This window comes from Peromyscus leucopus, chromosome 4 (assembly GCF_004664715.2).
Source record: "Peromyscus leucopus breed LL Stock chromosome 4, UCI_PerLeu_2.1, whole genome shotgun sequence".
NCBI classification, from domain to species: Eukaryota; Metazoa; Chordata; class Mammalia; order Rodentia; family Cricetidae; genus Peromyscus; species Peromyscus leucopus.
Window position 1 is genome coordinate 21,318,580 of NC_051066.1, and position 24,997 is coordinate 21,343,576.

A 24,997-nucleotide genomic window follows, 5' to 3' on the forward strand; every position below is an offset into this window, starting at 1 on the left:
TCTTCAGCAGAATCTAACTCCAGCTCTGTTTTAATCTGAAGAATGACGTATGAGAACTTACTTTGGGGTCATTGATGACTTGGGCAGCTTGCTTGTTTTTCATTGTTGCTTGGAGTAAAATATCATTCAACAAAAGTTAGTTACACCAAACTCCATACAGCCTATTGCGCTGTTCCATAGATGTTCATAACAGTGAGGGAATTCCTATGGACATCCAAAGTACCAGCAGTAGGTGGAAAGAAAACCTATGCCTATGGCATGCCATGTATTTCTCTGCATTACTTTGGAAGTTTCTGTTCCTCAGTCTTCAGAGTAAATATTCATGGAAAATAGTTACTACAATACACATAGGGGTCTGTAACACAATCTCAATTTCCTTTGTCATGTCAAGACCATCAATAAAGAGAATAAAAGTCGTGTTTGTCATTGAGATTTTGCAGTTAGTTGATACATACAGGTAAAGTATCTTAATGTTATGCATTTTGTTTTATTTTGTTGTCACATTTTAGCTTTTTCTATCTTGTTAACTTCTCTCTATGTAATTGATGACACAGATAATCTTCAATATCAATACCTGTGTAACTCTCTGACCTGTCAATTCTCACCTGCTTTGACTTGCTATGTAGCATCTGGTGATTTCATTTAGAAAGCTGCAAAAGTGAAAATATGATTAGTTTTTCAAGACCACAACATTACAGACAACAACAAATATGCTTAGTCACCTCTTCAATAATTAATTCTAAAAAAACTGTCCATTATCCTCATACTAAAAATCTTTGTATACATTTATTTTTTGTTCCTGTATTTGTCATCAAATAAGATTAATAATATATCAAATAGATTGGAGTAGGTAACAATAAATTTCTCCAACATCATCTGGAGATGAAGATAGACTAAATGTAAATAATAGACAATATGTTATTTACTGCTTTGGACATAATGATGGTTGAAAATTTTTAGTCTTCTGCCAAAATTGTAGTTAATAGTAGAGAGTGAGTTAAAATACATGTGCAAATCAATTCCTTTTGACATAAGACTAGTCCAGAAAATCATTCTTTTATTTAATTCATGCTAAAGTGAGCTTTTTGTGCCTTAAAAATACTCAGAGTCAAAAGTCAAAACACCAACAAACAACCACAGCAAAAGCTCAGCTTTTATTAGAAAGTTACAAAGGTCTCTACAGATCTTATGGAGGTATTTTCTCAATTGAGTTTCCCTCCTCTCAAATGACTACAGCTTGTGTCAAGTTGACATAAAACTAGTCAGCACAAACAAAGGGTTTACTTACAATTGGAGGGTACAGTCTCATTGTGAAGAAGTTGCCACAGCAGGAAGTTTGAAGAACTTTTCACATAACATCCACAGTCAAGAACATGAAGAGAATGAATTCATTCATGCTTAGTCCTTGACTATATTATTCTCCACTCTAATACACTCTGGGGCCCCATCCAGGGAATGGTGCTACCTAGTTTTAGGTTGTGTCTTCTCACATCAATTAAAATAATCAAGCCAACAAAGATACCCACAGGTCAACTAAATCTAAACAATTTCATTAAGACTCAGTTTCTAGGTGATTCTAGGTGGTGGCAAGATGACAGCTAAAACTAATGATCACGCACACTAACATAAGAATTGTGGCCAGGCATATAAATTGATTTGAACCACAAAATTTCAAAATAGTTTGTTTCTCTCTCTCTCTCTCTCTCTCTCTCTCTCTCTCTCTCTCTCTCTCTCTCTCTCTCTCCTGTGTGTGTGTGTGTGTGTGTGTGTGTGTATGTGTGTGTGTGTATGTGTGTGTGTGCATGTTGGTACATATGCATATGTGTCCATGCTTATGTGAAGGACAGAGCCTTATGTGAGATGTCACTCTCCACTTTACTTTTTGATAGAAGGTTGCTCACTGAACCTGAAACTTGCCAGTTCAGCTACCCAGGCTAGCTAGGAAACCCATAGCATCCCTCTGTTTTTGCCCCCTCAGTACTGAATTACAGGATCATGGATGTTTAGTGGGTGCTAGAAGTTCAACTGGAGCTCCTTTTACTCAGCTGATGGTTCAATTATCCAGACTCTAAATTTTATTCTTGCTGCACTGTACAATGATTGTTTATTTTCTTTCGTTTTATTTGTAAAGTTACTATATTTACATGTGACCACCATAACACCAAATTCATAGATACTATACCAAATGGTTGGTAATACTTCCCAACTCAAAACTGTAAGCAGGGGAAATATTACTGACATTTTTTAAACTGGGAGATTCACTTGATCTATGATTTCTAAGGATAGTCCTGTACCAGCAAGCACAGGGAACATGTCAAGGACACAAATTTCCAGGCCATGTCACAGCTACTAGATCAGAACTTCTAGAGTGATGATGAGACATCTCTGTAGTAACAAACATTCAAATGAATTTGATGCTTGATTGATTTTGACAAACATTGCTCCAGGTCCTGTCTCTAGAACTGATTAAAATGCATGTAAGTAGACTTCTTGGCTGACACAACAAAACTATATATGTATGTACACACACACACACACACACACACACAAACACACACACACGTGAAGTAATTAGGATGAGTATTGAAATTTCTTTAATGTAAGAGAAAAGGATGTAAAAAAGAAAGACCAACTTTATTAGTGGATGTGATCATTTTCATCCATGTGACAAAATATTCAAATTAACATATGAGTAAAAATTGATTTTGATTCACAGCTGTAGTAATTCTAGTTCACTCGGTTCTCTTGCTTCTGAGTCCATGCACAGAATGGCCAAGCAGAGTGAGACACCTTATAATGAACAGGAAGCAAAGAGACAAACAGAGGAAGAGTCTGGGATTAAGATATACAATTAAAGACAAGCATTTACTTTCTCCAATGAGGCTTCATTTTTCACAGTCCCATTACCTTCCAATTATGAATTCATCAAGTAATTAATTTCTTGATTAACTCATAGACAACAGAATCCAACCATTTCCCAGGGCCCATAAGTTGGCAAGCAAGACCTTCAGATACATTACCTTCTTGTAGGAGGGAATGGGGGGGGGTTAGCAGGGGGGAGGTTGGAGGGGCAGGAGGAGAGAAGAGGGGGATCTATGATTGGTATGTAAAATGAATAAAAATTCTTAATAATAACAATAAAAGATATTAGCCTTTGGGGGATACTTCAAACACAAGTCACAGCAAGAGCATTCCCACAATCTTAAAATTATTTTTTTGACTAGAGAAATTGATCATACTCAGACTTTTTTCCAAGTAAGATTGACAGTTTACTAAAAGAAATTGCTGTGTTAAATATAAGAAGCTTGTTTTCATAAAAGAGTCAAGACATAAATTGACAAGCACAGGAAATGGAAGCACTCAGTCTTCATTTCAGATGGATCAGATGCTAGGGTATAGTCATATTTTATATGTAAGGCTTTTAGTGAAAAGTGTTGTGCTCAGATTTCTCTTTTATTGGGCTTGGGATTTTAAAATAGTATAAATATTGTTTTAGAGCAGTTTGATAGCAAAATAAGTCCATGGAAATCCCAACACAATATGTTTAATAAATATTGGATAAAGCTGTTTGATGTTCATAGTCTTGTCTCTGACACCCTTACATGCTATGTTAATATTAAATACATGAAGGCAGCAATCTGGTTTAAAATCATTGCTTGTTCTGAATGATATCCAGTAGAATAGGCAATGATATTTTGGTATACTGCAATAAAAGAAGTATTTCTGATTATTTAATAACTACTATTTACTCTGAATAAGTAGGAATTAAGGAAAATCTTTGCATCTATGATGTCTTCCAAGACATTGAGCAAAAAACACAACTAGCTGTGCCTTTTGTTCTCAAAGAAATTACAATCTTGGGCCACTTAATTAACTTAAGAAACTTATTTATGTGACCTTGTGCAGAATAGAAGTCACAGACAGAGTTCTCAAGTAGTTGATAAGTATATTAAACAAAATGGGAGCAAACAGAATCATTATATAGAGATGAAAATGTAAACCCTCTTAGAACATGAAAAACTGATCTTATCATCCATGTCTAATACTCACAGTAAAAATATATGTATATATCTTACTTGATTTCTGTTCAAAAATCTCATTGCACCTCTTCAATATCCTGGCTTGTCTCTTTTCTCTCAAAAAGATCAAAAGTGAAAAGGATACAACTGAGTGGTATAGCACTGACTCAGTGTGTGTGTGAAGATGACTACTATTCCTGAGAATCATAGTGCCTCTGTTTCTACAAGACAGTGTGTTTGTGAATGTGAAGGAATGGTCAAGAATATAAAGGAGTGGCTTAGAAGACCATCAGCTACTTTGCAATGCAACATTTCCTAAAGACGTGGCGCTTCATACCACTTTTCAAATGTCAAGACTTTGGACGAACAACAGCAACAATAAACAAATGAAAGAATAAATAAATAAATAAATAAATAAATAACCTTCACCTGAGGTGATGAAAGCTATTCTTTAATGCAGCAAAGAAAGGAGAAAAGTACTGAAATATTGGAAATGTAAATTCAAAGTAAATTCATTATTTCTTGAAATCTCAGCATCCCTCTAAGACAGACTGGGTACCCATCCAGAAGACCGTGATAAGCCTTGTCACCATATTAAGGTAAAGCTCTTCTCAGGGTCTCCTGTTTTGTTTTGTTTTGTTTTCTCCGTGACTGTGAACTAGAAACTATTGATTCAGTGAAATGCCCACATACCTTTTTGTATATGCTAAACTCTCCCCTGCTGTTGGAGTGCTCTCCGGAGGAGCTGTGCTCTGTTCTCTCATCTCTCTTTTCAGCTCTCCTCTCATCACCACCTGTTTGGTGTAGTTAGGCTCTTGGCAGCTCTCCCTATATGTTCCTAGGTCTGAAGTGCTTTTCATTCTTTCTATAGCACCTGTGAGTACAATATAATTAATTCTTTCATTTCTTATTCCCCAGAGAGGACTGTTTTCAGAGCCACGTTGAAACGGCTCAGAATTTATTACTCACTTGTAACATAGACAGTTAAAACTATCAAGGGCATTTATTTAGTAAGATTCACTAAGCAGGAAGAAGGAAGCAGCCCAACAGGGACTGTGTGTCTGAACCTGGATGGTGGCCATGGTGACTGATTTGCACAAATCCTCCCTGTGGGCTGAAGTGTAGAGTTTCATCGACCTTTGAAGATTTGTCTGTGAGACCTGGGATTTGAAGACCTTAAAGAATTGTGCAAAGTACAGTCTAAATGCTGCAGACAACTTTTCCTCAGTTTCAGTGTACTTTTTTTTTTTTTTTTTTTTTTTTTTTTTTTTGGTTTTTCGAGACAGGGTTTCTCTGTGTAGCTTTGCGCCTTTCCTGGAGCTCACTTGGTAGCCCAGGCTGGCCTCGAACTCACAGAGATCCACCTGGCTCTGCCTCCCGAGTGCTGGGATTAAAGGCGTGCGCCACCAACGCCCGGCAATCAGTGTACTTTTATACATGAATGTTCCAAAGAAAGCAATGATCCAAGGATAGTTGAGTTCAGAAGAATATGAACAAAAAACCATGTAAATAAGTATCAATAAGCACATACTAAATATTAACTGAGCAGCCCTTTTCCAGACCTTTCTAAGAACAGATAGATTTAAACATAATTGCCTGGCATATACTGTAGATTATATCTGGAAAAGCATGAAAACAAGGCAAAAGGCCATATCCAGATTCAGAGTATTCTGAGGACAGCACTCAGCACATCCTTCCATCAGATTGAATTCCACAACTATGTTCCAAAATCCAACAAAATAAACATGTCTTATGAATTGATTGTAAATTTTTGTCACAGGGGGTATGAAATCAAGTCCAAGAACAATCTAGGGAACAAAATGTGCCTGAGTTAAAAGGCCCTTTGCCAGACCTATCAGAATTGTACCAGACTTCTCAATGGAGACTCAAAAAGTCAGAAGAGCTAGACAGAATTCTTGCAGACTCTAAGAGACCATGAATGCTATCCCAGATTACTATACCCAGCAAAACTTTCAAGAGAAAACAAGATATTTCCTGACAAAGTCAAATTTAATCAATGTCCATGCACAAGCCCAGTTCTACAGAATGTACTAGAAGGAAAACTCCAACCCAAGGAAGTTAGTTATCCCCACAAAAGCATAGGCAATTGATAACCTCACACCAGAGGAAAGCACACACACACACACCACTACCACCACCACCACCACCACCAAACAAACAAAGAATTAATACTCACTGGTCATTAATATCTCTGAATTTAACAATAACATGACACAGATTAACAGAATGGATACAAAAACAGGATCCATCCTTCTGCCACATACAAGAAACACACCTCAACATCAAAGACAACATTACCTCAGATTAAAGGGTTGGAAAAAGATTTTCCAATCAAAAAGGCGAAAGAAGCAAGCTAATGTAGCTATCCTAATATCTGACAAAATAGACTTGAAACCAAAATTAATCAAAAGAGATGGAGGACATTTCATATTCATCAAAGGAAAAAGCCACAAAGATACTCTCTTAATTTTGAACATCTATGCCCCCAATATAAGGGCGCCTACATTTGTAAAAGAAACATTATTAAAACAAAAATCACATTCCAAGTATCACATATTAATTGTGGGAGATTTCAACACCCTACTTTCAATGGACAGATCATCCTGGAAGAAACTAAATAAATAATGACATGACCCCAGGAACATATGTGCTACCTGCTCTCCTTTTTTTAGCCATGCTAGTCATACTGCTGGCCTGAATAAGGGATAGTAGATCATGAAGCTTAATATTACATATTTGCATAACTGTCTAGAGAGAATGATTTTAACCAAAAGAGTCTTTGAGAAATGTTATTAAATAGATGATACCAGTAGATAATGGGAACAGTCTAGGAACAGAGAATAAAGCAGAATCATAGAAACTCACAGTTTCTTCATTTCTGATAGCTGTGCCAATGCCCCAAGAAGTTAAGAGGGATGGACACAAGAACAGAGGATAAACAGTGCCGACTATTTGGAGTAAGTTTCCAAGATATGTAGCCTACAAGATAAATTGAAAAACCTGGTATATCCCTTAGAGGAGATAGAACATTAAAGAGTATAGAATGCACTGATCCACCTTTGGCTGATGAGTTGGTCACGAGAGTCTAGACCCTATCAGATGTAAATATTAACAAGAGAGGAAACTGTCTCTCACTCTGCATGACACTGTAACCACATATGCTGCCAAATGGGCACACTGTTGTACTTGTAGGTGTGCCTAGTTAGAAAAGTTTCTTTGTAGTTTGCAAGAGGGCTTATGCTTCTAAGAGTAGAGATATACATGAAAAAAAGGCAATGGCTGCCTATGGGAAAGTTGGGGGACAGAAGGGGTAAGAAGCAAGAAACAAACTGGTAATTATTGTAACCACTTTTAGAAACTTAAAAAGTAAAAACTGATTGTAAAACTGTTCATGTAAACCATTGAAACTGTGTAAATAAAGACAGCCCAGGCTATCTGGGGCCACTTGTTTGAACAACAACAGGTGGTCACAATTTTTTCATGGCACCAACTTCACACCTCCATCCCCAGTCATCAAACCCATCTGGAGCAAGACTCCCAGCATATTTCATTTCCACATACATTAGATCAGATTCTGCTTCAAATCCTCTAAGAATCCTCAAGTGAAAACTTTTGCCACAGGCTAGAGACATGGCTCAGATGTAAGGAGAACTTGATGTTTTTGAAAAGGACCTGGGTTTAATTCCCAGCATCCATATGGTGCTCACAAACATCTATAAAACCCAGTTTCAGGGGATAGGACACACTCCTCTTCTGACCTCTGCTGTCACCAGGCACTCACGTGGTGCAAATACATGCATGCATGCATGCAAAACACTTATCCACATAAAATAAATAAACTTAAAAAAAATGAAAGAAGCTTGTGTCAAAGGAAATCATCTCAGATTTCAGAGTGACTAGCTTTAGGAGTAACAGTGTATTTGTTTCCTTCAGCTTTTACAAAGTTTGGGGGGGGTAGGTAGATGGGTCAGCTAGAACAGTAGTAGGTTTCACAAGGAATTTTACTCAAGAAAAAGTTGTATTAGCACACATAAGCAATTTGACACTGCAGCAACCAGCGTTAAAGCCAACATAAATGTACCTATAGGGAGAAAAAGAAACGCATGTACATGGAAACTTTATTTTATTATAAAATAAATTTGCTTGTAAAAGCTAATATACTCACATGACAGAACTTTGCTTTTAATGAGTGACTACAAATGCTACAAAATCAAGCAGAACTTCCTGTTGAGCTGGCCACTCAGGCTATGCACACCCTATTACTGTCTCACTCATCATAAAACACTGATTTGCAGTTTTGAGAGATGGAAAGGAGTAGAACTCCAGTTAGAACATTGTCTAGAATGAAGAAGGTCATGGCTTTGGTCACCAGCACCACATGTACACACTGGATGTACAGTAAAGTCACTATATTTACACACCCAAGGCAACCAGGTTGGGTTTATTGACTATCTGTTATCACTTAAGCATGGTCAGTGGTCAAAATGCCAAGTCAACTCTCACCACAGAGATGTCAAGGGTTTGTAGGAAACTTGGAAAATAGCACTATATCATTCTTTTCACTCCATTGAAACCACCACCAGTAAAGAAAGTAATCACTGAGTGTTTAGCAAAGTTCCTGAAGTATTTTTAAGTAAGCTAGATCTTCATTACATGAGATTCTTATCTGTTTTGCACATGGGTTTGTGTGTACATGTTTGTGTATGTAGAGGTCAGAGCTTGATGTCTGGTGTTCTCCTTAATCAGGTCCCACCTTGTCTCTCAGTGAACCCAGAGGTCACTGATTTCCCAAGGAACTTCCTCTCTCTACCTCCCCATGCTGGGATAACATGTCCTCACCATCAATACTGTTGTTTTCAATGAGTACAAGTTATCTGAAATCAGATCATCATGTTCGTGGAGTAGGTACTTCACTTACTATACCACGTCCCCAGCTCTGGAGGTGTGTGTGTGTGTGTGTGTGTGTGTGTGTGTGTGTGTGTGTGTAAACTTGTTTGTGTGGTTCTCAGATGTAAACTTTGTAAATGACAGCATCATGTCATATTGTCAAGAGGTTGGATACTCTTGCAAGTTTAAATACTACTTAACATGCCATTTAATCTCAAAGCAAACTTAAGAGGTAGTCAATGTTTTAAATTCCATAAATAACATGAAGATTGAGGATCTTTAAAATTAGTTTTTTCCAACTCTAATCCTATGTCTTGACCATGATACAATAAAGAAATAAAGATACAATTTTATAAGTTGTACGCAAAATTTCATTACACTAGAAATGTAAAGTGTTGATTAAAATTTATTTCTGTAGTTATTCTAAATTCTCCTGTATCTCACATATCTCATCTGAGAGTAATTAAACTAATCTGCATCTAAGAAAACACAGAGGTATAACTGCTATGTGTGTAGCAAACCTGTAACTCAAATAAGATCAACATCCTCAGTTACATTATGTAAAATACCATATGGTGCCATTAATACATTGGAACTTGGCTTAAAATTTTTAGCATACAAAATTACTGTCATCATTACATACATTTTAAATCATTAAAGTCATTTGCTGTATAATTACTCTTTAAACATATTTAATGTGTATTCATTCAAAATAGTCTACATAATATATACATATCTTTACTTGTAGATTATTGATGAAATTATTAAGACCACTCCACATAGTTAAAAAGGGGGTTTATTTTGTGGGGTAACTTACAAGTGAATGGATAGTTTACATAGTCTGGGAAAGGCATGGCTCAGTCTGGCAGTGTTCTCTGGAGAACTCTGCTCAGTTTACCTCCAGTGTCCAGGGTCCAGGAACCAAGAGAGCCAGTGCATCCAGATCTCAGGTCTTCAGGTCTCCCGTGGCCCTGCCTTGTAGGCTTGACAGTTACCGAAGCCTCAATGGGGGTTGGGACTTCCAGATCAAAGCTGGAATGGCTACCCACTACAGCAGATAATATTTGCCATACAATAGATATTGAATAAAATGTTTACATATATGGAAAGTACTAATAGCAAGTAAAAGTAAAGTAATTGTATACAAAAAAGATAGAAAGGCATACACAATTATAAATCTAATATTAGAATATATATAATCTAATTGTTAGTTTGGAAATTATTTTAAATGAATTTATAGTGTGTGTAAGCTGAAAATTATGCTCTGAGTGATGTTTATGCCATAATCAGACCCTGTAATATATTATTACCCCACACAAGGAAATGAAGAAGGTTATAAGTGTGGGGAAATATCTTGAGAAGAGCAGATCGTATTAAATTATCTAACTATGCCCAATATAATAATGGGCTCTTGTAAGACAGTAGGAGACATGACAGACAAAAGAGACAAGACAATGGAGACAGATGAATGAATGGTTCATTTTGAAGGCACAAAAAGGGGCTAATATATAAGGAATGCCCCTAGGCTCTGAATACTGCAGAAGGAAGAAAATGGACTCTCCCACACAGTCTACCATGGACACAGCCTTACCAACACCATAGTTTTAGGCTTTAGAATTACAAACATAAGCCTATGCTCTTGGTTACTGGTGTAACTTGTTAAAGCAGTAACAAGAAATTAATAAATTATTGATATTAAGTTGGAGTTCTCAGATTTCAATTTTGGTCAAGATTTACTGTTACACATACTACAATCAAACCAAAGCAAAACAGCAATAAACTAACTTGGAAATGGGAAAAATTAAGATAAATAGTTTTCAATACCCTCGACAATAAATTTTGAAGGAGTCATCCCTCCCAGGCATGAAACAAATGGGTCCACCAAAATTCCTAGATTATTGCCTGGAAATAGTATTTTAATGTCACAATACAGGAAAGTGGAAACTGTGTGACCTGAAGAATTCCCAGAGCTGACACTGAGCTAGTGTCTGAAGAGATCACAAGAGCCAGATTTCACAACACAGTGAGTGTCCAAGAGACAGAATATGCAAAACAGCTTCTCAGCCATAGTGCTAAGGGTATCTGCTTGTGGGGAACATTTCTAAAAGATATAGAAACAGATATATCCAAACATATTGCTGGGGAGGTGGATAAAGATAATTAGAAAAAAAAACTGTGGATCAAATCAAATATAGCTGAATATAAATGATTAAAAATGATAAAATCTATTAAGGAGGTGGGAGATTGAGAGAAGTTTTGAGAAACGTAGGTGACTCCTAGTTTTATGCATTTAGCTTCTAAAAACTCATATAATGCTTGTAAGTGGGTATTAGTTTTTAGCTTGCTAACATCAAAACTCAGGTGTAAAGATGCTGAGTTGCTTGGCAGCTACATAGTTACCTTCATGATATGGTACCCTTAGGCAACTACTCATCCAGTACAGAAATCAACAGAATTTAGAAGTATGGAGAGAACCTAGCCAACTCAGTGTAAACCTGAAAACTCAAGGAATGAGTTAAGAAGAGGGTATGCCAGCTTAGATTACTAGCACTGGTGGAAAGGGTGCCTGAGCTGGCTTGCCCCAGTAATGAGATCAACGAGTATCCTAACTGTAATCATAGATCCTTCATCTAGTAACTAATGGAAACAGATGCAGAAATCCATAGCCAAGCACCAGGCCAAGCTTCAGGAGTCCAATTGAAGAGAAAGAAGAAGGATTCTATGAGCAAGGGGCATCAAGATCATGATGGGGTAACATACAGAGACAACCAAACCAAACTAGTGGGGACTGATGAACTTTAGACCAACAGCTATGGAGTGTCTCCATGGGACTGGACTAGGCCCTCTGCATAAGCAAGACAGTTGTGTAGCTTGATCTGCTTAAGGGGCCCCCTGGCAGTAGGATAAGGATCCATCCTTGGTACATGAGGTTGCTTTTTGGATCCCATTACCTATGGTGGGACACCTTGTACAACCTTGATGCGGGGGAGGGGCTTGGACTTGCCTCTACTGAATGTACCAGGCTCTGCGGACTCCCCAAGTGAGACCTTGCCTGGTTGGAGGAGGGAGTAGAGGGTGGGTTGGAGAGAGAAGGTGGGAGGGGCAGGAGGAGAGAGAAGAGTGGGATCTGTGATTGGTATGTAAAATGAATTTTAAAAAAAATTCTAAAGAAAAAATCAGGGGGTATGTGTGACATGATTAGGATGTAGATGTAATAAAATATGTATGTGCTTTGTGTGATGTACCTCTAAAATGCCTTGGAAACTAAGGAAATGGAGACACACATTGTTACAGTTTAAATGTGAAACAGACCCCACAGGCTCCTATTTTCAGTATGAGCTAACTAACACTTGATCCCCAGCAGGTGACACTATTTGAGGGCTGTGGAAACTGAGAGGCAGAGCCTACATGGAGACTTTTTCCAAGGTAAGGCTGTGTCTTGTACTGCTTTATCTGCCTCTTGGGCACAGTGACATAAAGAGCTTTTGCAATATGCTCCTGCTGGCCTAATGTTCTGTCCAACTGCTTGGGGCAAAATAGCCACAGACTTAGCTCTTCCCAAGCCTGAGCCAAAATAGACCCATTCTCCTTCAAGTTATTTCTTCCTGGTATTTGCTCACAACAAAAATTCTAGTTACCTAGAGCAACTAAATATTAGCAAAGATGTCAGTTTTTCAGAAGTAGGGATATAATTTACCCACTTTGTAACAAAAGTTAACCAAATTGTAACAAAAACTCAGGAAAGAGCATTTGTAAATATAGGCAAGACTATTTAAAAATTTATGGCAACACAAAGGAAAAAAAGTTTACATTGTTTTTAAAAATAACAAAGTAAGAAGATTTTCTACACAATTTTTACAAACTATATGTGAGTAATCACAACTGAGTAGTGAATAGATAAAAACTTTAAGATCACAGAATACACATCTAATACAAGCACAGACCCACAAACATACCCAAAAGATATCTGAAAACATGCAAAGCTAACTCAGTGGAGAAAAGAAGGTTGTGGTGATATTGTGTTCCCCAATATCTTGTGCACCTTAATAAACTTATCTGGAGTCAGAGAACAGAACAACCGCTAGATAGACACAGAGGCCAGAAAATAGTGGCAAACACACACCTTTAATCCTAGCATTCTGGAGACAGAGATCCATCCAGATCTCTGTGAGTTCAAAGCCACATTGAAAACAGCTAGGCATGGTGACACACGCCTTTAATCCCAGGATGTGATGGCAGGACAAAGAAAGGTATATAAGGCATCAGGAAACAGGAACTCTTCTCTTTAGATTAAGGTAAAAACTTGTGGCTGGCTTGCTTTGCTTCTCTGATCTTTCAGCTTTTACCCCAATATCTGGCTCTGGGTTTTTTTTTTGTTTGTTTGTTTGTTTTGTTTTGTTTTTAATTATAAGACCTTTTAAGATTCATGTTACATGAAACATTTGGACTCTGAGAGCATCAGCACATACATGTACATACCCACATAAAAACACACACAAACACACAAAATTTAAAATAGCTTCAAAATATGGTTTTATATTTTTAAATTTTAACATAATTACACCACTTATCCCTTCCCTTTCCTCTCTCCAAACTCTCCCAGGTACCCCTTCCCCTTGATCTTTTTTAAAATTAATGGCCTCTTTTTCTTAATTTGTTGTGTGTATGTGTTTTCCTGAAAACATAAACACAACCTGCTCAGACTGTAATAATGTTACTTGTAGCCGGGTGGTGGTGGCACATGCCTTTAATCCCAGCACTCAGGAGGCAGAGGCAGGAGGATCTCTGTGAGTTCAAAGTCAGCCTGGGCTACCGAGTGAGTTCCAGCAAAGGCACAAAACTACACAGAGAAACCCTGTCTCAAAAACCAAAATAAATAAATAAATAAATGAATAAATATAATAATGTTACGTGTACATATGTGTTTTCATATATTTTTTTAAATAAAAAAAACAGTGAAGTGTTCAATGGTCTAAACAAATGAATTTGGGTTTATAGATATGAAAATATTTTAAAAATAGGAAAAAGTAAAAACAAAGATAGTGGCCATTTCAGAGTATTGTTTCATGTTGGAAGATAGAAAAAATAATTAAGAAGTAGCTAATTAGTTCGAATTACATTACTCCAAGATATGAGGGAGACCAGCTCCCTCTTTTATTTACCCCAGGGACTCTTGAGCAGGGAGAAATGAGGAATATGTAGATAGAAATATAGAGGAGAGAGACGATTAGAAACATAGGATAGTCTTGGGAAGGCCTGGGTCAAAACCCGCCAGTCTCTTCTGTCTTTATTAAAGGGCTTTTAAAGGAATGCCAAGAAGTGGAGCAAAAGACCTTCCCCCAGCAGAGCCAAGTGCAGACCATTCCAAACACCTGGTAACCATGCACATGGTCAAGCCATACCCTAAGGCAGCCCTGATGTGTAAAGCAAGCTCAGATCTCACTAGAAAACTTTTGTGGGCTTCCACAAAGATATCATTTTATGTAGGGATTCACATAGAGGGAACTAATATGTCAATATTAAAGGGCATGTTTGGGGCAGTTAGCTATCATTTCTCTAATTTTAATTTTCAGATCAGTTAAGCAGCTTGCTCTCTTGCCAGCAATAAAGAATTTGGCATGAGGAATTACATTTGGTTTTCAGTCTTATTGGAGAAATTATTTTGGCCACTCCACGTAGTTAAAAGGATATTTATTTAATGGCGTAACTCACAAATTAAGTAATGGGTAGGTCGCAGGGTCTGGGGAAGGTGTAATGCAGTCCAGCGGTGTTCTCCGGAGCTCTGCACAGTCAACCTCTACCATTCAGCATCCTGGCACCGAGAGAGCGCACAGAGAGAGCGCTGGCCCATCCAGCTCTCGGGTCCCCAGGCGCCTCACCTCGCCCTGCCTCGTAGGCGTGACAGTTGCCAGAGTCTCAATGGGGGTTGGAACTTCCAGAACCAAGCTGGAATGGCTACCCACTACATCTCCCCCTTTTTGTCTAAATAAGAAGGTTCTAAACTAATACAAGACGATATACAAAGGAATGGTTATCAAATATTGTCCAGAAATAATGAGAGATAATGACCTAGATAAGATGTAACTACAACCAATTTAAACAATATCAAGCAAGAAACACATACTAAAATCAAGAGAAGTATAGAGCATAGGTAAACAGCATGTTATAAAGATCATTCAAAGGTGTCCTATCCTAAAGAACCTGAATCTAATACTTAATATGTTCTATCTAAGATATTATATATACTAAGTTGTAACTATAAAACACTGATGGCCAGTGACCAGGCAGGAAGTAGGTGGCCAGGCAGGAAGTAGGTGGGACAAGGAGAGAGGAGAATTCTGGGAAGCGGAAGGCTGGGGGAGAGACACTGCAGCCACCGCCAGGACAAGCAGCATGTAGAGACTCTGGGAAGCCACCAGCCACGTGGCAAGGTATAGATTTATAGAAATGGGTTAATTTAAGATAAAAGAACAGTTAGCAAGAAGCCTGCCACGGCCATACAGTTTATAAGTGATATAAGCGTCTGAGTGATTATTTTATAAGTGGATTGTGGGACTGCAGGGCTTGGGGAACCTGGAGAGAAACCCTCCAGCAACAAGTCTAGTCAATGAAGAAGCTTAGTGCAAAGAAATAGCTTCCTGGGACTTTTATTTAATGGACTGCTACATCAAGATTTAAAATTGTTGTTTTTAAATATACGTAGATAAAGAATGGAAGATACTACACACTGACAGAAAATATTCTCAACCATCTTATCTAGCAATAGTAAGTAATTAGAGTAAAAAAAAAAAGTCTCGCAAAATTTATGAATAAAAAGTACACATGGCATTGAAAAACCAAACAAAGGATGTGAAAAAGGCATTTCATAACTGCTAGATGTCCAATAAGCACTTGACAAGAGATCAATACTAACAATTAGAGACATATACTCTAAGATGTCAGAAAAAGATTAGAAGCTAGTGAAAATGCAAGTAAACCAAAATATTTACATATCGCTGGTAGAAATAAAAAAATACAAAGACAACCATTGTATAAACCAGTTAGCAATTTCTCAGAAAGGTAGATATGTAGTTGCAATACAACCCAACAATTTAACTCCTGAGGGCTTTCACTAAAGACTACTGTCCACACAGATATTTTGAAGAAACTTTTTATATGCACAAAAACTAGAAGCAACCTATGTTTCTCACTGTGGGAATTGTTAAAGAATTTGTGGAACATCATATCACAACAGTAGAAAGAAGAAACTATTCACTTACACAACTCATTTATCCCTAGATGAATCTCCAAGGACATATTAGTGAAATGACAACCACCAAAGGTAAAAACTTCTTACCTAGCCATCCATGTGTGAAAGAAATTATTTATTTATCTCTTTCTTTCTTTGGTGTAGTAGTGTCCTAAAGTGAATTTTCCTGTCTCTCTGCCCTCACAAGTAAATTATACAAGACAATTAATGAAAGAATAATACTCTATCTCTTTAGACAGGAATAAGGAATAACAAGCTTCCAGATGGGAAGAGAACAAATAAAAGAGTTTATCAAAATCTAAATAGCTAGAGACTTAGAAAATCCCATGGGATCTACAGGAAACCCACTCAACTAGTAAATGAACTAAGCCAGATTGTGAAATACAGGATCAATATAACAATGGATTTTATCTCTCTATACTAGAAATACAGGCAACAGGATTTTAAATCTTTATTCCATTTCTAATAGCACTGAATAAACAAAATACAGAAGATAAATCTAACCAAAAAGTCCTAGAGGTGCAAAGGTAATTTAAAATTTTGTTTGAAGAAATTGAAGTAAAACTGTCAAATTGGATGATAGCCCATGTACACAACATGTACACAACTCAGAAGAATAAACATTACTAAGGTCCTACATTCCTGAATATACAATTCAGTTTCAGTCTAATTTCCTGGGGGCATCCAAACTTAAGCATTTCTAAACACTTTTTGTCAAAATTGTTAAACATTTTATAAAACAAATGGTGACTGAAAGTACAGAGAGTAAAGGAAGACCAAAGAACAAAATTGCACCACTTTTAGTATGTGATTCTAAAACGCCCAATGTTACTGCATTTAAGTAAATGTATTTTAGACATAAAATCAGACAAATGGGTTAATGGAACAAAAGAGAGAGTTCTCTAACATGTATATGCTCAACTGAAGTTTGCCAAAGTTTCAAAAGCAATTCTGGAGAGAAAAAAACATTAGTCTTTTAAAAGGTGTTGAAAATCTGTTCATTCCTTTGTAACTATCCAATTCCAATTGTGAACTGTATACAAGAACAAATTGAAACTAACTCATCAGTCTAAACCCTAAGTTGTTAAAATATAAATGTCAGTAATAAAACATATAATAAATATTTGGCAGATTTATGATATGACAACACATACATGCCCAATAAAAATCATGGTGATAAACCAGACTTCCTCAAACCTAAAATTTTGATCTTTGAACATATGTAAAATTAGATAAATAAATAAGACATCTGGATATTATAAATATATTGAAATGGCAAAAGTCAATTTTAAAATAAAAATTGCATAATAAAATGTTGCTTAAAGAAATGAGGGAAGATGCCGGGCGGTTGTGGCACACGCCTTTAATCCCAGCACTCGGGAGGCAGAGGCAGGCGGATCTCTGTGAGTTCGAGGCCAGCCTGGGCTACCAAGTGAGTTCCAGGAAAGGCGCAAAGCTACACAAGAGAAACCCTGTCTCGGGGGAAAAAAAAAAAAAAAAAAAAAAAAAAAAAAAGAAATGAGGGAAGTTTTGAAGAAGACACAGTAATGGGAAGATAAGTATTTGTTGTGTCTTTAGTCATTAGGGAAACCATTGAGAACAGAGGGAAATACCACTCACCTCCATCAGTATCAATAAAAATATTTCTAATATTTATTTATTTATAATCTGGACCAGAGGACATGGTTGAGGTGGATGAGTCCCTAGTTATGGCTGCAATGTTTTCATATGTATTTGCATAGGTCACTCTTTCAAATCACCTATGTGTGCCATATGCACAGTTCACTAAATAATGGCTAAACCTCAATAAAGCTGTTTAAATAAACTTTCTTTGCTTTATTAATGCACTCTGAATGTTTGAGATCAGTGCTAAAGAAATGAAAAATTGTAAACACTTCACACACAAGAGAGGGTATGTCAAAGATTAAGAGAAAATTAAAAGTGATTTTTGGAGTAAATTATGAATTTACTATAACTTTCACACTGGGAATTTCTACCTGTCCCATTGCTTGAAGTCAGTACTGACAAACTGTAAAATGTTTTTTGTCAAAAATTTGATATTCTCCTATAGCCAAATACAGAGTCTAGTGTCTTTTCTTGACTGAAGAAATATAAAGTGCACACTACCATTTGATTAAGTGGAAATGCAGCTGTGAGCATTGGCATTAGAGCTGTATCTAAACCAAGTTTCCTGGAGTCAGAAGTGGGAATATTTTGTGTGAAGCAGTTACAGGCATGTAGAGGAAGTAAGGGGAAGGACCAAGTCCCAGTGAGGACACCTGCTAAGAAGGTAAGAGGGTAGAGTTGAAGGAAACAAATGATAAGCCACCTTGTGACTTGACCTGAGGATCAGAGTTCTCAGATAATACACCAAAGTCCCTGAGGACAGAGAAAGTTAATTGTCAACTTAAAGCAACAGCAACTCAACCCCTACCTCTCCCTCCCATTCTACCCATATTTATCTTCCTTTCTGCATTCTGTCTATATGAAATAAGTTCAGGAAAAAGATGTGAAAGGGCCAGAGACGGAAAGCCAACAAAGTCCCTCTTACTCACCCCAAGTTCAACTTCAAGTCTGAACCACAAATGGTGGGGAAATATCTTATGTTAAATTAGACTTAAAGTGTTCAGTATTAAATAGAACTGAACTGTTGATGTAACCAACCATCTTATTAAATAAGAAACACAGAACCATTGTAAAAGAGAGAGCCGAGAGTTCAAAGCTCAGAGCTAAAATCTCACCCTTCCTCCTGCGTGCTCCTAGCTTTCCGAAAGAGAGCTACTTCCTGTGTGTACATCTTTTCATAGTATTTTTGTTCTGCCTTCTCATTGGTTGTAAACCCAAACATGTGACTGCTTCGTCACTGTCTGTACGTACAGCCCCCTAGGTCTTAAAGGCATATGTCTCCAATGCTGGCTGTATCCCTGAACACACAGAGATCTATGGGATTAAAGGCGTGTGCCACCACCGCCATGCTCTTTCTATGGCTCTAATAGCTCTGACCTCCGGGGAACTTTATTTATTAACACACAATCAAAATCACATTTCAGTACAATTAGAATACCACCACACCGAACCATTGTCTAGGTTGGCTTGTTGGCTTTTTTCCTTCTAACTTTAGAGTGGAAAGTTTATGTGGTTGAGGCATAAGAATGTAGACCAGAGAGGAGGGTGGGGAGATGGATAAATAAATAACACTAAAGCTCTTTTTGAAAGCCGTGTGGAGACCTACTTTTTTTTTCTTTTTGGTTTTTCAAGAAAGGATTTCTCTGTGTAGTTTTGATGCTATTCCTGGATCTTGTTCTGTAGATCCAGGCTGGCCTCAAACTCACAGAGATTTTCATGGCTCTGCCTCCTGAGTACTAGGATTAAAGGCATGTGCCACTGCTGCCCAGTGAGACCTACTATTTTATAAACTTGTTAAAAAAAAACCACAAAGGTTAATGATCCCTTTAGAATCCATAGGTTATCAAACAACAAGCCCACTGCCATGTTTGGGAAGCCTCTTTTAGAGTTGGTGGTTGGAGGGAGGCAGGGACTCCCAAAACAATACAGATACTTATTGATCTTGGTTAACTATCAGAACTTTATGGTAAGACACCATTGCTTTAAAAAAAAAAACATACACTTGGGTGACATGACAAAGAGAAATAAAAGCAGTATTTTCATGGAAGCATCCATTCTGCTGGCTAGCTTTCATAGTTCTGGAAGATTCCATATAGGCTATTGAGGAAGAAAAGTCATCAAAAATTTTGTCTAGCTATAAAACCCAGGAGCTGCAATAATGACTAGCGTGGTGTGTCAGGTCCATTGGAGCAAAAGTGATGTGAATGTTGTGGAAGAAACCAACACTATTCACTTGGACCCACTCCAAACAAGCCCCTCATGCCTGGTACTGTAAATCTAGCTAAAAACTTGCAGAGGTAACAGACCCTAGTAGAGAACCCATTACTTTCATTTTGCTAAAGAGACTTGGGAACAAACTGCTTTCTAAATACAGATTATATACCCATAGATTAGTTCAGCTCTAAATTCTCATCAAGGAAATTTCTTTATGCAGTAGATGACAGTTAATACAGATACTCACAACTCATTAAAGTACAGAGTAAGTGACTATGGAATGTTGAGCTCTAACTGGTACAGCTACATACATCTCACCCTTTCTCCCCCAAAGCTAAGAAACCTCATGGAAGATCAGGCAGAAATATTATGAGTCAAAGGTTAGGAAGTTTCAGGGCAATACAGTGTCTTTTGGACATGGCAGGATTGCTTTACTCATGAACTTACAGCAGCTTTGGTTGCCTACACAAGATCTGCATGAGATCAATCTAAAGAATATTCAACATGGAGAGAAGAGGGGATTATGAAGTAACATCCCTAACTGAGGAGCTTTTGACAGGGGATGGCTGCAGAGGAAGAGTCAATTTTCTTCAAAAATGTGGCTTATAGTAGGTTATCCATGTTGCATAGATAGCCCTATGCTGATGCACATAGAGGCAGCACTCATTGAACCCAATGGGTTATAAGGAAACAGAAGAAGCAGAGGTAAGGAGTATGATGATGATGAGGAAAACATGAAGTAGGGAAAAGGATGCAGTAGGGGAGTTTGGGAGGATTTATAGGGGTTATGGCAGTGGATATGATTTAAATAAATTGTGTTAATCATGAAATTATCAAATCATATACACTTTTAAGTGACCAACAAACTCCTTTTATTGCATAGAAATATGCAGCTACCTATAATGAGAGATTAATAGAAACAGGTAGAAACGTTTCTCTAAAGTTAAATGGTAACATTGTGTTACATTTAATAAATAGAAGATTGTTCAAAACAGTTTAAAGCTACTTTTTGATAGAGAATCAGAAAGAGATATGAATAAGGTAAAGCAGTGCACAGTTCATTAGACCCAATCTTTACAATGCCTGCACCAGCACGTCAAAATGTTCCCTTAAACGCACAATGTCGCTGATGATGTCTGCTGGATACTATAGGCCTTTGAATGCCTGTCTGTATTTAACCACAGCCTTGTGTTACAGTGTGCTATAAATATTATAAATATTTATAACAAATTGTTACATTGTTTTGTAAGTATGATTGAAAGGATTACTTATAGTTGGACGTATCTGCATTAAAAATGCAGAAGATAATCTTTTCATAGGTCTTTCACATGAATGTTCCAGGCTGGACATAAGCAGCTCTGGTTGTTTTCTCAGCTCTGTTGATGTATTTTCTTAAAATTCTAGAAAAGTACTGCAACCCGTCTGTATCTCTTTCATGTACATTACATACATATACTGTAATTACTCTGAGTAGGCAAAATATCAACTACTCCTGGTGGATAAAATTCATACATGCACTTGGCATACTTTTCTAACATTTGGAATTGATTTACTTTTAGCTTACAGGAAGAATATTTAGAATTTTCACATTTTGTGAAAGTAATAAATGAAAATCTGAAGTTTTACTAAAACATTTATACCATCAGCAAAAAAAAACCCCTTTGTGTTTAAAGAGAGATGTGTCTAATACATACCTTGTAAACTATAAGTCCTCAGAAAGACTAGAGAAAAGAGTTAGATGATTGCATTTACTTGCTCATCGATTAGAAGCTTCAATATTTTCATGTTCCTAATGCGTAAATGATTTTATATTTTTATATAATATGTATATATATATATACATATATATATATATTCAGAGCCACTTCAATTGATGTTTTCTTTCCAAGCTAAATGTTGACAAATTGGACAGATCTAAAGTAACTTGGTATTCCTGTGAGTAAAAATATTCCTTCTATGTCACATGAACAAATTCACAGAAACAGAAAGTAGAGCAATGATCACGCAGGCTGCAGAATGAAGGAATGAGGAATGAATGGTTGATGGATAATGATAATATCCTAGACAAGGGTAGTAATGGTGGCTTACAGCAAAGAAAATGTACTTAATGCCATAGACTACATACTTGCAAGTGGCCCAAACCAACTGTGTATGGTTTTACTTGTCTATAATAAAAATACTACAAGTATAAAGGCAGGATTATTGTGAGCTCAAAGCCACCTGTCTACACAGTGAGACACAAACACAAAAAACAAAGGGGGCATAAAGTTAAATGGTGGACATTTGTCTAGCATGCTCAAGGCCCTTGATTTGATCACTCACTGAATTAAAATGTATATTAAAATTTTAGATTTCATATTATTTGTTTTAGAAGTATGAAAGACTTGAAATTGAGGATTATGAAAATCGGCTGATGCTTCTAATAACCTGTAGTCCTATTTAATGTGGGGCTTATCAAGTAGTATGGAAAAAACTTTCCATACTCACTAATGGCTTAGGATAAGAGACTGAATGAAGAGAAATGTGCATTGGACTTGAAAATATGTATCATTGCAGTGGGAAAAATGTATCACAAGTATATGCAGAGAAGGTGGACTTAGAACTATGAAAAAATGACTATAACTTCTGTTAAACCAAGATTATTACATCACTTTAGGGACACCACACATGGCTTCATGAGCTATTTTGTCAATGCCACATAAGGATACCTTCTTCAGTGGCCAAAAACATTTGTTATCTTATATGTTCCTTATCTTTATTGTGCTGATGGTTTCATGGAGATTATATATGTCAAAGTTCATCAAACTATGCATTTTACGCATAGTTTAATGTATACCCTTTAAGCTTTAATAAGGCTGTGAAAAATCATTAGAAATAGAAAAAGATAAAAATATATCACTAAAATATAAATTGTCTTGAGTAAAATATGGAATATATTTATAATATTAGGATAAACAAATATTTCTGATAACAAGGGGGATAATAGCAATTACAATGATGCATAAAACCTTACAACTAAAAATTAACTTGTAATAATAACAAGGAATCATGAAGGAAAGCAAAGGAGGTGAAACTACAAACTTGGAGCTATCTGGTATGCACATAAGTCATAAAAACCTTGACAAGACGGACAATTCTTAACAATCTGAGAGTGCAGAGAGGGCTCAGTGGATAGAAGCCTGAGTATCTGAGTGTGAATCATCAGTATCCATGTAAAAAGTCATTTCTGCTGCAAGTACGTATAATCCCAGCACTGGTAGATGGAAGCAGGAAGATCCTGGGGTTTACAGACCAGAGAGTCTGGCCAATCAGTGAGCTCGAGGTTCATGAAATACACTGTTTCAAAAATTAAAGTGGAGATCAATAGAAGAAGAAACCCTATAGAGATCTCTGATGTAGGGAGCATGAAGGCCTTTGCACTCACAGATCACCAGGGAAACCAGGGATGTTAAGCATGTGGGTTTGTCCTCTCAAAGGAAAGGACATATAACCTGTTTTCCCATCTAGAAGACTGGAAATTGGAGGTGATTAACAACCTGATTTTCTGTGTTATCTGTAGGACCAGGCCATTACAAACTCCTACAACCAGAACCAGAGGTAGCTAATAGTCCAAATGCTATTATGCTATATGTATGGCAGAGACCATGCCAGATCCTTCCCTAGCTTAAGCTAGTACATGTCACCTAGCTCTAGAACTAATCTTCTTGAATGAAAAAACAAGTTCTTTGAGTTGAGTTTCAATTAATTGTGCCTCCTTATACACCAGGGATTGTATTATACTGAGAAAATTTTTTATACAAATTGTACTCTATTGAAATATGCTGTCAATAAACTATCTGGCATCAAACTCCCAAAGTGTGATCCAGCCTGACTGACTAAGTTGACTGATCTGAGTTTTCATTTTCACCTCTCTGTGAATTGTTTTACTGCTGGCCATGATACCTGTAAGGACCTCTACACTCTGACTTCCAAAATTGCACACAAAGGCAGGTAACCACACACCTATACATGTGCACACATACATGTTCATACACACAAAACACTTTTTAAAACTGAATTTAACTCCTCAAGCTGCCTGTACCCCAACCTGGATCAATTATTATATTATCAATAATAGAATGTGATAATTTATTAAGAAACACATGAACAGCATGTGAGATAACACTGGAATACCCTGAATTGTCCAAATCTCAAATTATTAGCATAGAAAAGCATGAAGTGTTCCAGGTTAAAAGCATACACATATCTTTAAAAAAAAATCATAGAATAAAAGTTGCCAGACCCAAGGAAAGAGATATAAAAAGCATGCAAAGCGCCAAATAGATAGGACCACAAAAGAGACTTCCATAAAATATTACACTCAACATACAGAGCACAGGAAGAGTACTGAAAGCTGAATGGGAGAAGGTCCAAGGAGCACAAAGTACAGGCCCATCAGAACAGCTGATATCCCATGGCATACTCAAAAGCCAGCAGAGCTTGGAGCAATGCACTTTAAGTTCTGAGAGAAGACAGATGCCTCCCAGACTACCTTACTTGACAAAACTATCATTCACAATTGAAGGGAAAGTAGAAACTTTCTAGAACAGCAAAAGGAATTCATAACTATCACACCAGACAATATTGGAAGAAATTATTTTATGGTGATATATTTTGCACCCCAATAAACTTATCTGGGGATCAGAGAACAGAACTAGTCACTAGATTAGACATAGAGGCCAGACAGTAGTGGCACATACCCTTAATCCTATCACTCGGGGAAACAGAGATCCATCTGGATATCTGTGAGTTCAAGGCCATACTGGGAACAGAGTCAGGCTTGGAGGCAGACACCTTTAATCCCAACACCTGAGATTTCATGCCTTTGCTTGGGAAGCAAACACACCTTTAATCCCAGGAAGTAAGATGGCAAGGCAGAAAAAGGTATACAAGGTGAGAGAAAACAGATGCTCACTCTCTTGACACTGAGGTTTTTGTAGAG